The sequence below is a fragment of the Callithrix jacchus genome, chromosome 10 (genome assembly GCF_049354715.1).
Source record: "Callithrix jacchus isolate 240 chromosome 10, calJac240_pri, whole genome shotgun sequence".
NCBI classification, from domain to species: Eukaryota; Metazoa; Chordata; class Mammalia; order Primates; family Cebidae; genus Callithrix; species Callithrix jacchus.
The window spans coordinates 51,317,619-51,334,642 of NC_133511.1; the positions used below are offsets into that span (position 1 = coordinate 51,317,619).

At 35.5% G+C, this 17,024-nt stretch overlaps 1 protein-coding gene and 1 pseudogene across 7 annotated transcripts in view; one reads left to right on the top strand and one right to left on the bottom strand.

Moving 5' to 3' along the window:
- The window catches only part of GRM5 (glutamate metabotropic receptor 5), a 574,635-nt gene that overhangs the window by 64,119 nt on the left and 493,492 nt on the right, over nt 1-17,024 (top strand). The gene's annotated exons all lie outside the window — the stretch shown is intronic.
- On the bottom strand, nt 12,304-13,726 carry LOC103796129 (short coiled-coil protein pseudogene; annotated as a pseudogene). Its single transcript, XR_013523174.1, has one exon. The product of XR_013523174.1 is annotated as a short coiled-coil protein pseudogene (transcript).

The following is a 17,024-nucleotide window of genomic DNA, read 5'->3' on the forward strand; positions in this document are numbered from 1 at the left end:
CCAAAATGTGCAATATATTATTTTATTTAACACTCAATCTCTGTTGGTTCTGTGCATTTTAGTAATACATGACACATGCAAAGCAAATGTTGTTCTTGCTGCAGATAACATATTTAGTAGATGAATAAAGGAACTAATGAACTTGAATGGCAGGTTGCCAAGGGAATAGCCTTTCAGAATTCATTACAAAAGATGCTTGTCTTTATGTGTGAATCAGGGGCAACAAGTCTAGTTATTAGCATTAACAGCTTCTAACTTTTGTGTTTTTTTAAAGAAAGCCAGGGCTCCCAAACAGGATTCTTCTATGCACTTTACCTAATGTTCCTGAATAACAAGATCAATGCATATCCAGTTTACTAAATATATCCACCGGCTCTTTCTCTTCTGCAAATAACTTGCACATTTCAATAAAAACATGTTAGCTCTTTGTTATGACTTTATTTAAAGCATAATCCTCTGGAATTATTAATTGCCATTGACTGTGAGATCTTACATATTTTTTAACCCACATACTGTAAGGAAAACATGCCAAAAATAGTTAAACTTGAAATAGAAATGCGTTTAATTCCAGTTATCTTAGAAGACAATATTAGCTCCAGGCACTCACTTTATGTCCTTCCACATGCCTTTTAAAATGTTGTTATCAACCATATTTCCAGCTCTCTAGGGGGAGAAAATAGCTCACATATAATAAATGTAGGTGCTCCTTGTTTTAATATAAGTAAAAATTGCCCTTCAGTTAGAGCATTAAGAACAAATGAGATTTAGTATTTTTGTTTTAAAAATGACAGTCTGTTTAAAATATAGGTACTTTATTTTTATTGACATAATTATGATTAATGTGATATTAGTTAAAGTCTTTGGATGACATTTTTAATAAGACAGGTTGCTGATATTAGGAACTTTTTAAAGTAAACCCTTTATTCTGAGATAATTGTAGACTCACATGCAGTTATGAGAAATTAAGAGAGAGGTCTCATATACTCATTACCAGTGTTTCCTCCAATGCTTACCTTTTACAAAACTGTACAAATTATAGCACAGTAGTGACATTAACACAGTCAAGAACAGTGCAGCTCTACCACCACAAGGATCCCTCATGTTTCTAGTAGCATTCACTTCCCTACTCACTATGTCCCTGACCCATGACAACCTAATTTTGTCACTTCAGGAATGGTATATAAATGGAACTATACAAACATGACCTTCTGGGTTTGCCTTTTTCACTTAGCATTATTGTCTGGTGATTTATATAGGTTGTTGGCTGTATCAATATCTCTATTCCCTGATAAGGATATACCATCCATTGAAGTTTAAACACTGACCAATTGAAGGATGCCTAATATGATTCCGGTTTTTGATTAGGATAAATAATTCTGCTGCAAATATTCAGTACTTTTTTGTATGTAACCAAAAGTTTTCATTTGCGTAGGATAAATGCCCAAGAAAGTGAGTGCTGGATTATATGGTGTTGGAAAATGTAGTTTGGCAATTTTTTTTTCTCAAGAAACCTCAGGATTGTTTTCTATAGTGGCTTGATTATTTTACATTTTCATGAATAATGTATAAATGACTGGTGGTAGCTTTATTTTTTTCTTCATTTTAGCTATTCTGCCAAGTGTATAGTGCTATCTCACTGTGGTTTTAATTTTCATTTCCCTGGTTGCTGATAATGTTGGAATTTTTCTACGTACTTTTTTATCATTAGTATATTTCCTTCAGTTAAATGTCTGACCAAGTCTTTGTCCATATACTGATGGCAATTCTTTGTAACTGTTGAGTTTTAAGTCTTTATATGTTCTAGATAATAATTCTTTGTTGGATATGTGGCTTTCAAACATTTTCTTCCAGTCTGTAGCTTATTTTTTGTTGGTTTTCTTTCATTCTTTTATGGAGTAGTTTTTAATTTTCTTGATGCTTTATCATTTTTTTAAATTATTAATCTTGTGTTTGGAGTCAACCTTAAGAATTCTTTGCCTAGTCCTAAGTCATGAAAACGTTATTCTATATTTTTCCTAAAGTTTTAAAATATTTTCAAATTGTACATTTAAGTCCATGATCCAGCTTCAATTATTTTCTGTATAAGACATGTGGCTTAGGTTGAGATTTTTTCTTTTTTATTTGCTTATTGATGATGACTTACTCCAACTCAATATTATTTGGTGAAAATCCTATGAATTGAGTTGTTTTAATACTTTTGTTAAAAATCAGTTGGGCATATTTGTGTGGTTTTATTTCTGAGTTCTTTGTTTTGTTCTATTGATCTGTGTCTATTCTTATGACAGTATAACATATTGTGGACTACTGTAAATATATAAACCTTGAAACCAGGTAGACTGACTTATTTTTCCTTTTCAAAATTGTTTACTATTCTAATTCCTTTACCTTTCCATATACATTTTAGAATAATCTTGTCTATATCTAGAAAAAGCCTGTATACTTTGTAGATTTATACATGTTTGTTTTACTGATTATAAGTGGGTAGTTTTTTATTTTCAATGTCTATATTTTCATTTCTGGCATATAAAAATACATTTGATTTTTATGTTTATCATAAATACTGAAGCTTTGCTGAACTCAATTGTCAGTTTTGGGAGTATTTTTGTACTCCTTAGGATTTTCTATTTAGACTATCATGCCATCTCATAATAGAAACAGTTTTATTGCTTCATCTCTAACCTTTGTTTTACCTTTCATTTACTTTTATTGCCTATTGCACTGGCTAGAACATCTAGTGCTTTTTTGCATAGTAAGTAGAAGATTGGTCATCTTTGCCTTATTCCCAGTTTTAGACTAAAGCATTTGGTCTTTCAACATGAAGTATGACATTTACTGCTGGTTTTTTTGGAGATGCTCTTTATCAAACTGATTAATTTTCCTCTATTCCTATATTCCTGAGAGTTGATGGTTTTTTTAATGAATGAATTTATGTTGAATTTTGGCAAATGGTATCTCTGCATTTATTGATATGATCATGTCATATGTTATATATTATATTGATTGATTTTCAAATACCATTCCAACCTTGCATCCCTGGAATAAACACCACTTGGTCATGGTGTATATACTGCTGAGTTCCTTTTTATATACTGCTGAATTCTACATAATGATATTTTGTTAAAATTTTTTGTGAGGCTGGGCACGGTGGCTCATGCCTATAATCCCAGCACTTTGGAAGGCCGAGGCGAGTGGATCACAAGATTAAGAGATTGAGACCATCCTGGTCAATATGGTGAAACACCATCTCTACTAAAAATACAAAAATTAGCTGGGCATGGTGGCGCACACCTGTAGTCCCACCTACTCAGGAGGCTGAGGCAGGAGAATTACTTGAACCCAGGAGGCGGAGGCTGCAGTGAGCCGAGATTGCGCCGTTGCACTCCAGCCTGGGTAACGAGCAAAACTCTGTCCCAAAAAGAAAAGAAAAAAAAAAAAAACTTATGGCTGTATTTGTGAGGTAGTATTTCCCTCCCTCCCTTCCTTCCTTTTCTGCTGCTCATTTCCCTCCTCTCTCTTTATTTTTCTTCTCTCTCCCCTTCTCTTTTTCTTTCTTCTCCCGCCCCCTTTCTCTCTCTCTCTCTCTCTCTCTCTCGTTTTTTCAGTCTTCTTAGAGGATTGCCAATTTTACTGATTATTTAAAATAAAAAAGTAGCTTTATTTTCTCTATTTTTCTCTTCTTCTTCTTCTTGCTTCTTCTTTTTCTTTCTTCTTTCTTCTTCTCCTTGCAGCAGAAGAGAGAACAAAAGTCTTGCTCAATTGCCCAGGCTGAAATGCAATCTAAAAATAGGTATTAAAAACCTCTTTTATCCTGATAGTTTTGTGCTTAACAGTGGAGACAGGAAGGAATAAGGGAAGAAAATAACAAACAAACAGCCAACCAATATTTCATTTTAGTCTGTGAAATGCTGTGCAAATGTTGAAGAGTGATTTACTTCCAATTATGTGGTCACTTTCAAAATAGGTGTAATGTGATACTGAGAAAAATGTATGTTCTGTGGACCTGGGGTGAAGAATTCTATAAATATTCACTGAGTTTACTTGTTCCAGGTCTGAATTCTAATCATAGATGTCCCTGTTAATTTTCTATCTTGTTGATCCATCGAGTATTAACAATGTGGTGTCAAAGTCTCCTGCTATTATTGTGCAGGAGTCCAAGTCTCTTTATAAGTCATTAAGAACTTGTCTTACGTATCTGGGTGCTCCTATATTGGGTGCATATATATTTATGATCATTGACTCCTGTTGTTGCATGATCCTTTTACCATTATGTAATGTCCTTCTTTGTTTCTTTTAGTCTTTGTTACTATTAAAGTCTGTTTTGTCAGAGACAAAAGTTACAACTCCTTTTTGTTTTTCCTCCCCATTTGATTGTCAAGTCTTCCACCAACCCTTTGTTTTGAGTCTTTGTGTGTCCTTGCTTATGAGATGGATCTGGATACAGCATACTGATGGGTTTTGACTTTTTATTCAATTTGCCTGTCTGTGTCTTTGATTGGGGCATTTAATCCATTTAAACTTAGGGTTAATATTGATATTTTTGCATTTAATATTGTTGTTTAATGCTAGCTGGCTATTTTGCCCATTAGTTGATATAGATTCTTCATTATGGAGATACTCTTTACCTTTTGGTGAGTTTTTGGGATCACTGATACTGGTCGTTTCTTTCTGTGTATAGTGCTTCTTTCAGAAGCTCTTGTATAGCAGGCCTGGTGGTGATGAAATCTCTGAGTGCTTGCTTGTTCGCAAAAAGTTTTATTTTTCCTTCATTTATGAAGCTTAATTCGGCTGGATATGAGATTCTGGGTTAAAATTCTTTTCTTTGAGGATATTGAATATTGACCCCCACTCTCTTCTAGTTTGTAGGGTTTCAGCTGAGAGATCTGCTGTGAGTCTGATAGGCTTCCCTTTATGGGTAACCTGACCTTTCTCTTTAGCTGCCCTTACAATTTTCTCCTTTATTTCACCCCTGGTGAATCTAGCAATTATGTGTCTTGGGGTTGCTCTACTGGAGAAATATCTTTGTGGTGTTCTCTGTATTACCTGGAGTTGAGTATTGTCCTGCCTTACTAGGTTAGGAAAGTTTTCCTGAATAATATCCTGAAGAATATTTTCTAGCTTGGATTCATTCTCTTCATGACATTCAGGTACACCTATCAAATGTATATTAGGTCTTTTCACATAGTCCCATATTTCTTGGAGACTTTGCTCATTCCTTTTTATCCTTTTTTCTCTAATCTTGTCTTCTCGTTTCATTTCATTAAGTTGGTCTTCGACCTCTGATAGCCTTTCTTCTGCTTGATCAATTTGACTGTTAAAACCTGTGCATACTTTGCGGAGTTCTTGTATTGTATTCTTCAGTTCCATTAATTCACTTATATTCCTCTCTAGATTGTCTATTCTCATTAGGATTTTGTCAAACCTTTCTTCAAGGTTCTTAGTTTCTTTACATTGGGCTAGAACATGTTCTTTTAACTCACATAAGTTTCTTATTATCCACTTTCTGAAGCCTCATTCTGTTATTGGAATGCACTCGTTCTACATCAGGCCTTGTTCCCTTGTTGATGAGGAACTGTGATCCCCTATAGAGGGAGAGGCATTCTGATTTTGGGTATTCTCAGCCATTTTACGCTGGTTTCTTCCCATCATTGTAAATTTATCCACCTGTTGTCTTTGTAAATACCGACTTTCAAATTAGGTCTCTGAGTGGGCGTCCAACTTTTTGATTCCCAGTACTGGAATCTGAGCAACCCACTGCACCAGCCAAAACAGCAGAGTTAAGATTCATGGTGCTTTTCTGCTCAGGAATCTCTGGTCTGGCCTCCTTCTTGAGTCCCTTTTTCAATCAGCTGAATAGGCAACTCTGCCTTCCCAGAGCTCCAAACGTCGACCACAAGGGGAGCCAGTCCCATTTACTCTGCACCAAGAACCACCGCACCGGCCACAAGAGTCACGCTGGTGTCCCATGAGGCTCCTCCACTGGGAATCTCCTGGTTCGTGAGCAGCAAATATTCGTCTGAAAGTGTGGCGTCCTCTGGTTCTCTGCACTTTCACTGGGAGCTACAATCCCGAGGTGCTAGTAATCAGCCATCTTGCATCTCTCTCCTATTTTTTATTTTCACATTTATTAATTTTTAAATTATATTTACTGTTTTCTTCTTTCTGCTTGCTTTGCATTTATTTTGTTCTTTTGTTGTTGTTGTTGCTTTTTTAAGTGGGAGGTAATATTATTGATTTGAGATTTTTATTCTTTTCTAATAAAATCATTTAATGCTATTAATTTCTCAGCACTGTGTTAGATGTGTCCCACCAATTTCAATATGTAATATTTTCAACTTCAATGATTTCAAAAAAATTTATCTTGATACTTCCTCCTTAGCCTATAGATTACTTAGCACTATATTGTTTAATTTCTATGTGTTTGAGATTTTTTTTCCTTCTTTAAATTTATTTTTTTTTAATTATACTTTAGATTTTGGAGTACATGTGCAGAACATGCAAGATTGTTGCATAGGTACATTCATGGCAAGGTGGTTTGCTGCCACCATCCCCCCATCACCTGTACCTGACATTTCTCCCCACATTATCCCACCTCTCCCTTGCTCTCACTATCCCTCCAACCCCCCCAGTTGAGCCCAGTGTGTGATGCTCCCCTCTCCGTGTCCATGTATTCTCATGGTTCAATACCCGCCTATGAGTGAGAAAATGTGGTACTTGATTTTCTGTTCCTGTGTTACTTTGCTGAGAATGATGGCTTCCAGTTTCATCCATGTCCCTGCAAAGGACATGAACTCATCATTTTTATGACTGCATAGTATTCTATGGTGTACGTGTGCCACATTTTCTTTGTCCAGTCTATCATTGATGGGCATTTGGGTTGGTTCCAGGTCTTTGCTATTATAAACAGTGCTGTGATGAACGTGCATGTTCATGTGTCTTTATAGTAGAATGATTTATAGTCCTTTCGGTGTATTCCCAGTAATGGGATTGCTAGGTCAAATGGAATTTCTATTTCTAGATCCTTGAGGAATTGCCACATTGTCTTCCACAGTGGTTGAACTAATTTACACTCCCATCAACAGTGTAAAAGTGTTCCTATTTCTCCACATCCTCTCCAGATTCTGTTGTCTCCAGATTTTTTAATGATCGCCATTCTAACTGGCATGAGATGGTGTCTCAATGTGGTTTTGATTTGCGTTTCTCTAATGACAAGTGATGATCAGCATTTTTTCATGTTTGTCGGCTTCATATGTCTTCTTTTGACAAATGTCTGTTCATATACTTTGCCCACTTTTTATGGGTTTGTTTTTTTCTTGTAAATCTGTTTTAGTTCTTTGTAGATTCTGGATATTAGCCCTTTGTCAGATGGGTAGATTGCAAAAATTTTTTCTCATGCTGTTGGTTGCTGGTTCACTCTAATGATTGTTCCTTTTGCTGTACAGAAGCTCTGGAGTTTAATTAGATCCCATTTGTCTATTTTGGCTTTTGTTGCCATTGCTTTTGGTGTTTTAGTCATGAAGTCCTTGCCTATGCCTATGTCCTGGATGGTTTTGCCTAGGTTTTCTTCTAGGGTTTTTATGGTGTTAGGTCTTAGGTTTAAGTCTTTAATCCATCTGGAGTTAATTTTAGTGTAAGGTGTCAGGTAGGGGTCCAGTTTCCGCTTTCTGCACGTGGCTTGCCAGTTTTCCAAATGCCATTTATTAAAGAGAGAATCCTTTCCCCGTTGCTTTTTTTCCCCCAGGTTTGTCAAATATTAGATGGTTGTAGATGTGTGGTGTTACTCCAAAGGCCTCTGTTCTGTTCCATAGGTCTATGTCTCTGTTTTGATTCCAGTACCATGCTCTTTTGATGACTGTTGCCTTGTAGTTTAGCTTGAAGTCTGGCAGTGTGATACCACCAGGTTTGTTCTTTTTGCTTAGGATTGCCTTGGCTATGTGGGCTCTTTTTTGGTTCCATATGAAGTTTAAAGTCTTTTTTTCCAGTTCTGTGAAGAAGGTCATTGGTAGTTTGATGGGGATAGTGTTAAATCTATAAATTACTTTGGGCAGTATGGCCATTTTCTTGGTATCTTTCTGTCATGGATTCTATTTTGATTCCATTGTGGTCAAACAATACTTTCTGCATGATTTCAAGTCTTTCAAATTTGTTGTGGTTTGTTTTTTATCTTGGCATATGTTCCAAAGGCACTTGAAAAACACAATTGGTATTCTTCTTTTGGATGGAGGTTTCTATCAGTGCCAATTAGATGTTTTATTAGATGTGTTTGTCAATATCCTTACTGATTTTATGTCTAGTTGTTCTATCAACTTTTAAGAGAGTGGTTCAGAGGTTACCCACTAAGATGTGGTTTTCTCCATTTTTCTTTTAGATTTTATCAGCTTTTACTTCACATAACTAGAATATTTGTTTTTTGTTGCATAAAACTGTAGGATTGTGTTGTTCTTTATATCATTCTGTAGTATAATGGCCTGATCTATCATCATTCAAATTTGGCCAGTAATTAGTTTCAGCCATATATAGTGTTAGAATAGTTATAACTTGATTTATGTTGCATGACTTTTGTAGTCAAAATACGCCAAATACCATTTCTTTTCTTCAGAACTGATCAGAGATATCCTTTGGAAGTTTACGAGAATTGTTCTTTTCCAAAGGAAAATCATATTTCTTATGGATTTCAGAGATAAAGACACAGCTGTAATCAAATTGTTTGTGTAGAAAATAGGCCATTTTGTAGTAAAATTCTCCCACAGGGTTTATCATGCTGAGTTGAACTGTGAAACTAATACATTGAGTGATAATTAAAACTGTCCTAAAAAATGTGAAGCTATAAGATCTCATACAAGCATACATTTACTTTGACTAGCAGCTATATTCTGTTGTTTCTCTGCTCTGTGAGGCCTCCCTCCCTTCCTCCCTCCTTTCCTTCCTTCCTTCCTTCCTTCCTTCCTTCCTTCCTTCCTTCCTTCCTTCCTTCCTTCCTTCCTTCCTTCCTTCCATTATGGTTTTGATGATCATTTCTGAGGGAGATGTCAATTTCTGCAAAGTTTTTGGATAAAGGGTTCAAGTGAGGAAAGCAGCCATATGGTCCTTCCTCCCTCCATGCCCACAGCCCCAATATATAATCATTCTTGTTATGCATTTGTAGATATTTTATCATTTGGAATTTCAAGATTTGAGTCTTTTTTTTTCTTATTTTTTTATTGCATTTTAGGTTTTGGGGTACATGTGCAGAGCATGCAATACAGTTGCATAGGTACACACATGGCAGTGTGTTCTGTTTGCTTTCACCCCTTCACCCACATTTGGCGTTTCTCCCCAGGATATCCCTCCTCACCTCCCCCTCCCAGTGGCCCTCCCCTTTTCCCCCCAAAAGACCCCAGTGTTTAGTACTCCCCTCTCTGTGTCCATGTGTTCTCATTTTTCATCACACGCCTATGAGTGAGAATATGCGGTGTTTCATTTTCTGTTCTTGTGTCAGTTTGCTGAGAATGATGTTCTCCAGATTCATCCATGTCCCTACAAATGACACGAACTCATCATTTCTGATTGCTGCATAATATTCCATGGTGTATATGTGCCACATTTTCCCAATCCAGTCTATCATCAATGGGCGTTTGGGTTGATTCCAGGTCTTTGCTATTGTAAACAGTGCTGCAATGAACATTCGTGTGCATGTGTCCTTATAGTAGAACGATTTATAGTCCTTTGGGTATATACCCAGTAATGGGATTGCTGGGTCAAATGGAATTTCTATTTCTAAGGCCTTGAGGAATCGCCACACCATCTTCCACAATGGTTGGACTAATTTACACTCCCACTAACAGTGTAAAAGTGTTCCTTTTTCTCCACATCCTCTCCAGCATCTGTTGTCTCCAGATTTTTTAATGATCGCCATTCTAACTGGCGTGAGATGCTATCTCAATGTGGTTTTGATTTGCATCTCTCTGATGACCAGTGACGATGAGCATTTTTTCATATGACTGTTGGCCTCATATATGTCTTCTTTTGTAAAGTGTCGGTTCGTATCCTTTGCCCACTTTTGAATGGGCTTGTTTGTTTTTTTCTTGTAAATCTGTTTGAGTTATTTGTAAATTCTGGATATCAGCCCTTTGTCAGATTGGTAAACTGCAAAAATTTTTTCCCATTCTGTTGGTTGCCGATTCACTCTAGTGACTGTTTCTTTTGCGGTGCAGAAGCTGTGGAGTTTCATTAGGTCCCATTTGTCTATTTTGGCTTTTGTTGCCAATGCTTTTGGTGTTTAGTTCATGAAGTCCTTGCCTACTCCTATGTCCTGGATAGTTTTGCCTAGATTTTCTTCTAGGGTTTTTATGGTGCCAGGTCTTATGTTTAAGTCTTTAATCCGTCTGGAGTTAATTTTAGTGTAAGGTGTCAGGAAGGGGTCCAGTTTCTGCTTTCTGCACATGGCTAGCCAGTTTTCCCAACACCATTTGTTAAATAGGGAATCCTTTCCCCATTGCTTGTTTTTGTCAGGTTTATCAAAGATTGTATAGTTGTAGATATGTTGTGTTTCCTCTGGTGCCTCTGTTTTGTTCCATTGGTCTATATCTCTGTTTTGGTACCAGTACCATGCTGTTTTGATTACTGTAGCCTGGTAGTATAGTTTGAAATCCGGTAGTGTGATGTCCCCCACTGTGTTCTTTTTGCTTAGAATTGACTTGGCTATGCGGGCTCTCTTTTGGTTCCATATGAAGTTCATGGTTGTTTTTTCCAGTTCTGTGAAGAAAGTCAATGGTAGCTTGATGAGGATAGCATTGATTCTGTAAATTACTTTGGGCAGTATAGCCATTTTCACGATATTAATTCTTCCTAACCATGAACATGGAATGTTTCTCCATCTGTTTGTGTCCTCTCTGATTTCGTTGAGCAGTGGCTTGTAGTTCTCCTTGAAGAGGTCTCTTACGTTCCTTGTGAGTTGTATTCCAAGGTATTTTATTCTTTTTGTAGCAATTGTGAATGGCAGTTTGTTCTTGATTTGGCTTTCTTTAAGTCTGTTATTGGTGTAGACGAATGCTTGTGATTTTTGCACATTGATTTTGTATCCTGAGACTTTGCTGAAGTTGCTTATCAGTTTCAGGAGTTTTTGGGCTGAGGCGATGGGGTCTTCTAGGTACACTATCATGTCATCTGCAAATAGAGACAATTTGGCTTCCACCTTTCCTATTTGAATACCCTTTATTTCTTTTTCTTGCCTGATTGCTCTGGCTAGAACTTCCAGTACTATATTGAATAGGAGTGGTGAGAGAGGGCATCCTTGTCTAGTGCCGGATTTCAAAGGGAATGCTTCCAGTTTTTGCCCATTCAGTATGATACTGGCTGTTGGTTGAGTCTTACTGGGTACCCTTCACATATTTGATACAGCCCCTATGCAATTTTTTAATCATATTATTAGAAATGAGAACTGGTATTTAGAAAAGGTCAAATGATTCTCATTCTATAGATTGCAGCAGCCATCATAGTTATCAAGTCCAGAGAATCTTTAATTGTCCTTGTCAAGAATATGTTCTACAACATTAGTGCATTAAAAATGTTTTACAACCTGTAGCCTAAACACCAGTTCAGTACCTTATCGTGTACCTCACTGGTGTTATTTTAACTCATATGTTTGCCTTTGCTCTGTACAACCAATTCTTGGTGGATCTCTTATTTGATATCCCATTACATGTGGGTGCTATAATAACTGTCTCCTATTCTCTCCTCAAGTTACTCTGTGATTTTTAAAATTTATTTTTAGTGTCATCATTTTTCCCAGAATTTATCTAATCAGCCTCATGCTCACAACTCTCAAAGATTAGAAGCTCTATAGCTAGACCATCATTTTGCTGATTTCTTTATCTCCAGGGTTTGGCACTTTATAGGTATAGGTGTGTAATAAACATTCTTGTTTTTTTTTTTTTTTAACTCTGAAACAGCTTTTTATTAAACAGCAAAGCAGAACTGCAACACAATTAAATGTCTGTAAATTAGGTTACAAAAGGGATGCAAAATGTTTGCAGTTTGACTATTATATATTCATACAGCTAAAGTCATTCATCAGCTTTTACACCAATACATAAGATTATTCATGATTAAAAGTAGCCCACATCTAATAACCATAAGCTGTATTAGTGGATCTCTTTTCCTATTTTAAGATTTTAGCATTACTTCCAATATTGATTTCCTCACCAAATGGAACCTACAAACTAAATTTTGAATAATTGTTAAAGGATGACTAAAACTCTTCAAGTAGCATAGTTTATAGAAAATTCTAGAACAAGTGAGATAAAATACTGAGCAAGATAATAAGAATACATGTAAAACTCTCCCATTTTATTCACTATTCTAATACTAATACACTGTTAAGGAATTTTGCAAAAGTTGATCTGCTGCATACGAATAAACTTAGAAACCAAAGTGTAAATGTTCTCATACAGATGTGGCTTACATAAGGATAGCCAAACTTAATCTACTTTCATACATATTTCCCACAAGATCTAGTCTGTGCCAGAGAAAACACAAATCTGGAGTGAAAATATTTGAAGTTGGTTACTACTGTTTACCAAGTACTTCTCCACCCCATTTCTATTTTTCCTCTAAATTTTCTATTTTAAGCACACACATAACCAGAAATTAAGTATTTTCAGATAATATGAGTTACTTTGTGCAAAAAGAAGTTATTAACAACAAATACTCCCAAGTTAATTCAGTTTCAAAGAAAAACCTTCATTTTTAGCCTCCATCTATTTCCAATTTATTAAAGAGAAATCAGCATTCCTATCTTAATACTAAATATCACAAATGACAAGCCCTAGCTGTGACAGGATCTCATTTTGGTTAAGTTTCAACAATTAAAATACAGGTTACTCTCAGAGATGATTAACTATTAAAATTACTTTTACAAATGTGAAACCAGTTTTTTTCCTTAAGGGAAGAGAAATAGGAAGGAAGAGGCAAATGGAGAAGAGGCACAAGATGGTGGACAGGGTACATAAAGCTGTGCATTCAGTACATGATTTTGGTCACTTTTTCACAACATGGTGGTTATTTTCTTGTATATCTTACTAATCCTATAATAAAAGACAGTGTTAAACCTACAAATTCGATAAAACATTCATCTTTTAAGTTTCAAATATATGCAATTCTAATTATAAAGTCTCTACAATACATTTGCACGTTTTCATAGACTAACATAATACACAAATTTATGGAAGTCTCCTGTTATTGTGCTACTTTTGTCTACATCTGATATTATCTTCATAAATATTCAATGAAGCCACAAACAAAGGTACTGTAACTTTTGGAATCTATCCAAGTTTTAAAGAAAAAATAATCAGCAGCAATTCCATAAAACAAAGGGGTGTCAATCCCTTACTTTCTTTTGCTTTTTGTGTCAGTTGTTTGAAAAACACTAGAAGCTGACATGAGGTTTTCTATATATTGTCCAAGAACTTGGTTTTCTGATTTTAGCTTCAGATTTTCTTCCTTAACTGCATCTACTCTTGCGGACAGATCTTCAAGTGTGTGTTGGAGTTCCAACACTTGATTAATAAGTCTTGTTTTTTCCTCCAGTCCCACCTGATTTTCAGCATCAACTGCATCCATGTTAGCATTCATCATCTTGGGTAACAAACTTTTGGGCCTTGGATAAAAAATCCTTGCTGAATGGTCTTCTGCTGGAGGGGCTGGGAGAGAGAGGGATGCAGCTGACACCTCGGGCGGGGACACTTGGACCCAACATTCTTTAAATAATTTTATTTTAGTCATGATTATGGGAAGGAAGGAAAGCATAGGTAAATGTTCTGAGGATGAACTGAGAGACAAGCTATAGGTAAAGCATTCCCTAAAACAATTAAGGTAAATAACACCATAACTTAGAGTAACAGGAAAGCTCTGTGGATATCATTAGATTCTCACCCCTCCAGTCCTTGGATCATGATCTTATGGAATCTCATACACGATTGAGGCAATGATTTTTTTTAAAAAAGCTTTCTGATGTAAAATAAATTTAAAAATTTTAATCTGAGTTAAATCCTAATTATCCCAGTAACATCAACAAACTGTTTTACTATTTTTTATATAATGCTTTAATTCAGTGGTTTTCAAAGAATGCCCATGGATAACTCTGGTGTCTCCAAGACCCTCTCAGAGGATTCACAATGTCTATATTATTGTCATATCAACACGTTGTAACAATTGTAAAAAACATATAATAATCAATTGAAAGTGATACATAATAATAATATTGGGTTTTTGTGTCAGGCAACTTACCAGGTACCTAAGCACTCCAGCCTAGAGACACGAGACCTCTAAAAAAAAAAAAAGCTCAGGTTCAAACTTACTTCAGCCTCATAGATGTCAATTTCTTCCCTAGGCAATTTATTATATCTATCTGTGATAGAAGAACTTACTCTAACTCTTCGGATGAAGAAAGTGAGGCCTATAGAAGGTAACCACAATTGGAGGGCAGAGCTGAAGTACGAACTTCGGTTCAGTGATTCTTGGTTCTATATTCTTTTCACTTAAACATGCTGTCAATTAGGAATTTCAATGTTATCATCTGAAACTAAGAACCCAATTGTTTATGGCAAGTCGGGGTAAGAGAAATAATTTTTTCTATATACTATTTATGACTAATAAATGTCCAAATCAACCAGAACAAATGACTGTGTCTCTTTGACTCATAGTTTGGACAGCATTCATTTGGTAATCCACTCCAGTGTTTTGTCTGAAAATAGTATAAAGATAACAATTAACTAGATTAAGCTTCCATGTGAAATTTTTGCCATTTAATAACTTAAACTTTAAAGTGTACTGATTCATTATTATTTCAGTCTGGACAGTTTTGAGTCTAGGTTTTGAAGTCACATACTTGTACATATTGATGTTTCATTGAACATATATAACACTAGATAAATTACCTCATCTCTCTCAGCTTCAGTTTCCTCATATTTAATATTTGGGTAATAATAAGGTTCATATAATGTTTTAATGCAATGGCATATCTAAAATATTAACAAAGTGTATGGCATAAAACAAACACCTGCATATATTGATGAAATCAAATGCAAGAAAGCATTGATAAAATGAGGTTGAAAAGGCAGAGATCACAAAGTATCTTGTATATGTAGATTAAAATCTTTATCTTTGAGAAGAGAATATGGGCAAAAAATAGTTTCTAACCATAGATTTTTTAAAAACTCATTTTTTTCTATGAATAGGGACTATTTTAGGTTTAAGAAAAGTTGCAGAAATAGTTCAGATAATTTCTGTATATCTTTCCCTTAGTTTTTCTTAATGATATTATCTTGCATCACCATTTGTCAAAACAATTGGTATGATATTAACTATATTATTACCAGTCATATCATTTTTATAATGGAAAAGCTACTAGAAAAAAAAGAACACTTTTATTTAATTAAAATAACTTTTTGTGAGTGCATTTCTTAGATCTTTCTTAGAATTTAAATATTTCACCAATATGAGGTAGTCATCAACTTGAGGTTATCAATAGTTCTTTGTCCTGCTAAATGCTCAGCAATCAAATTCATTAAGGATTCTTGGTTCCATTAAAAACATTGCCTAGATATAATTTATTTTTTGTTACTAATCAGAACATGTTTACCTAAATTTTAATCCTTATTTTTAGCCATTTGAATTGAGTAGGTAATGGACATATTGTATTTGTGATTAATACTTCCAAAGTTTTTAGCTGTATTTTTTGTATTATAAAACTAGGAGACGATTCTAAAAATATGCACTGAAAAATTAGTCTTTGGTTAGAAGTCTGCAAAATCCAACCTCTGCACGCAGACTCTGTTTATCTCCCCATGGTCATATCTTCAGAATCTCCCACACTTCTTCATTTCCAACATTTAAAATTGTATAGTCCAATAAAATGCCTTAGATTTCCAAGCTTTTTGCCCTGGTTAGGCCAATGTGGGGTCTTCAGTAAGAATCTGGGAATTAGAAAGGACCATGACTCAATAGCGACAGTGCTAAACACTGTGTTAATGTCTGTCTCACATGTATGTTCAGCTACTCATTGATTTCAGCTCAAACCCCATTAGAAAGTGATTTTTTTCCCAGAAAAAAGAAGTTTAAGGTACTTCTGTCTCTACTGCACTGCAGAAGAGCCACAGGCAGAATTCACAGAAGCATCAGACCCAAGCACAGAGAAAGTCAGAACCAGAATATAAGCAGATGAGGCAAAAGGCAGCTCTTGACAAAGCTGAAGGCTTTTCTACAAATAGTAAGAAGGGTCCTGAAAAAAATCAAATGGCACAGGATACTCACAAAACAGATCAGCAATAATCAGACATCTCTAAAGAGTCTGGATACAAACATAATAGTCCCCTAGCAAGGATTAATATTTTTGTAATACTGGTAAAGTAGCGATTTGGAAATTTATGTCAGACTCACAGAACAGTTATTACTTGATAGGTGTATTAATATTTAATTTAGGAAATAAATGTGCAATTTCTTATTCCAGTACACATTTGGTTCCAGTATCTAAAAAAATAATTTTGTTTACATTTTGGAATCAAAAGTTTAATAAACCTTCCCAGCGATGTGAATCATGTTAGTGTGACCCTCCATGACTTGAGAGGCTCCTGTTGTTTTAAAAGACTAATTTTTCTCAGGGTAAACTAATAACTCATCACAGGAGAATGCCAAGGCCCTAATTCTCCTTTCACCTGCCTGTGACTTTTGCATTATTCATTAGGTTTAGATTATTTAAGATTTAATAGCTGAATCAGGAATAAAACTGCATTGCTGAATAAAAAGATGAAAAATTATGGCTCTTCGCGAAATGATTTTTCATTAAAACTAGGACTGTTTTAAAGATGGGAAGAAGTAAATGAAGGATTTTGATACACCCTATAGTATTTATGTCTTCTCTCACACAGTAGAGTTTGCAATCTAGAACACATGGACACAGGGTGGGGAACATCACATACCTCAGCCATCTTGGGGTGGGGAGTTAGGGTAGGAATACTAGGGGGTGGGGATATTGGGGAGGGATAGCATTA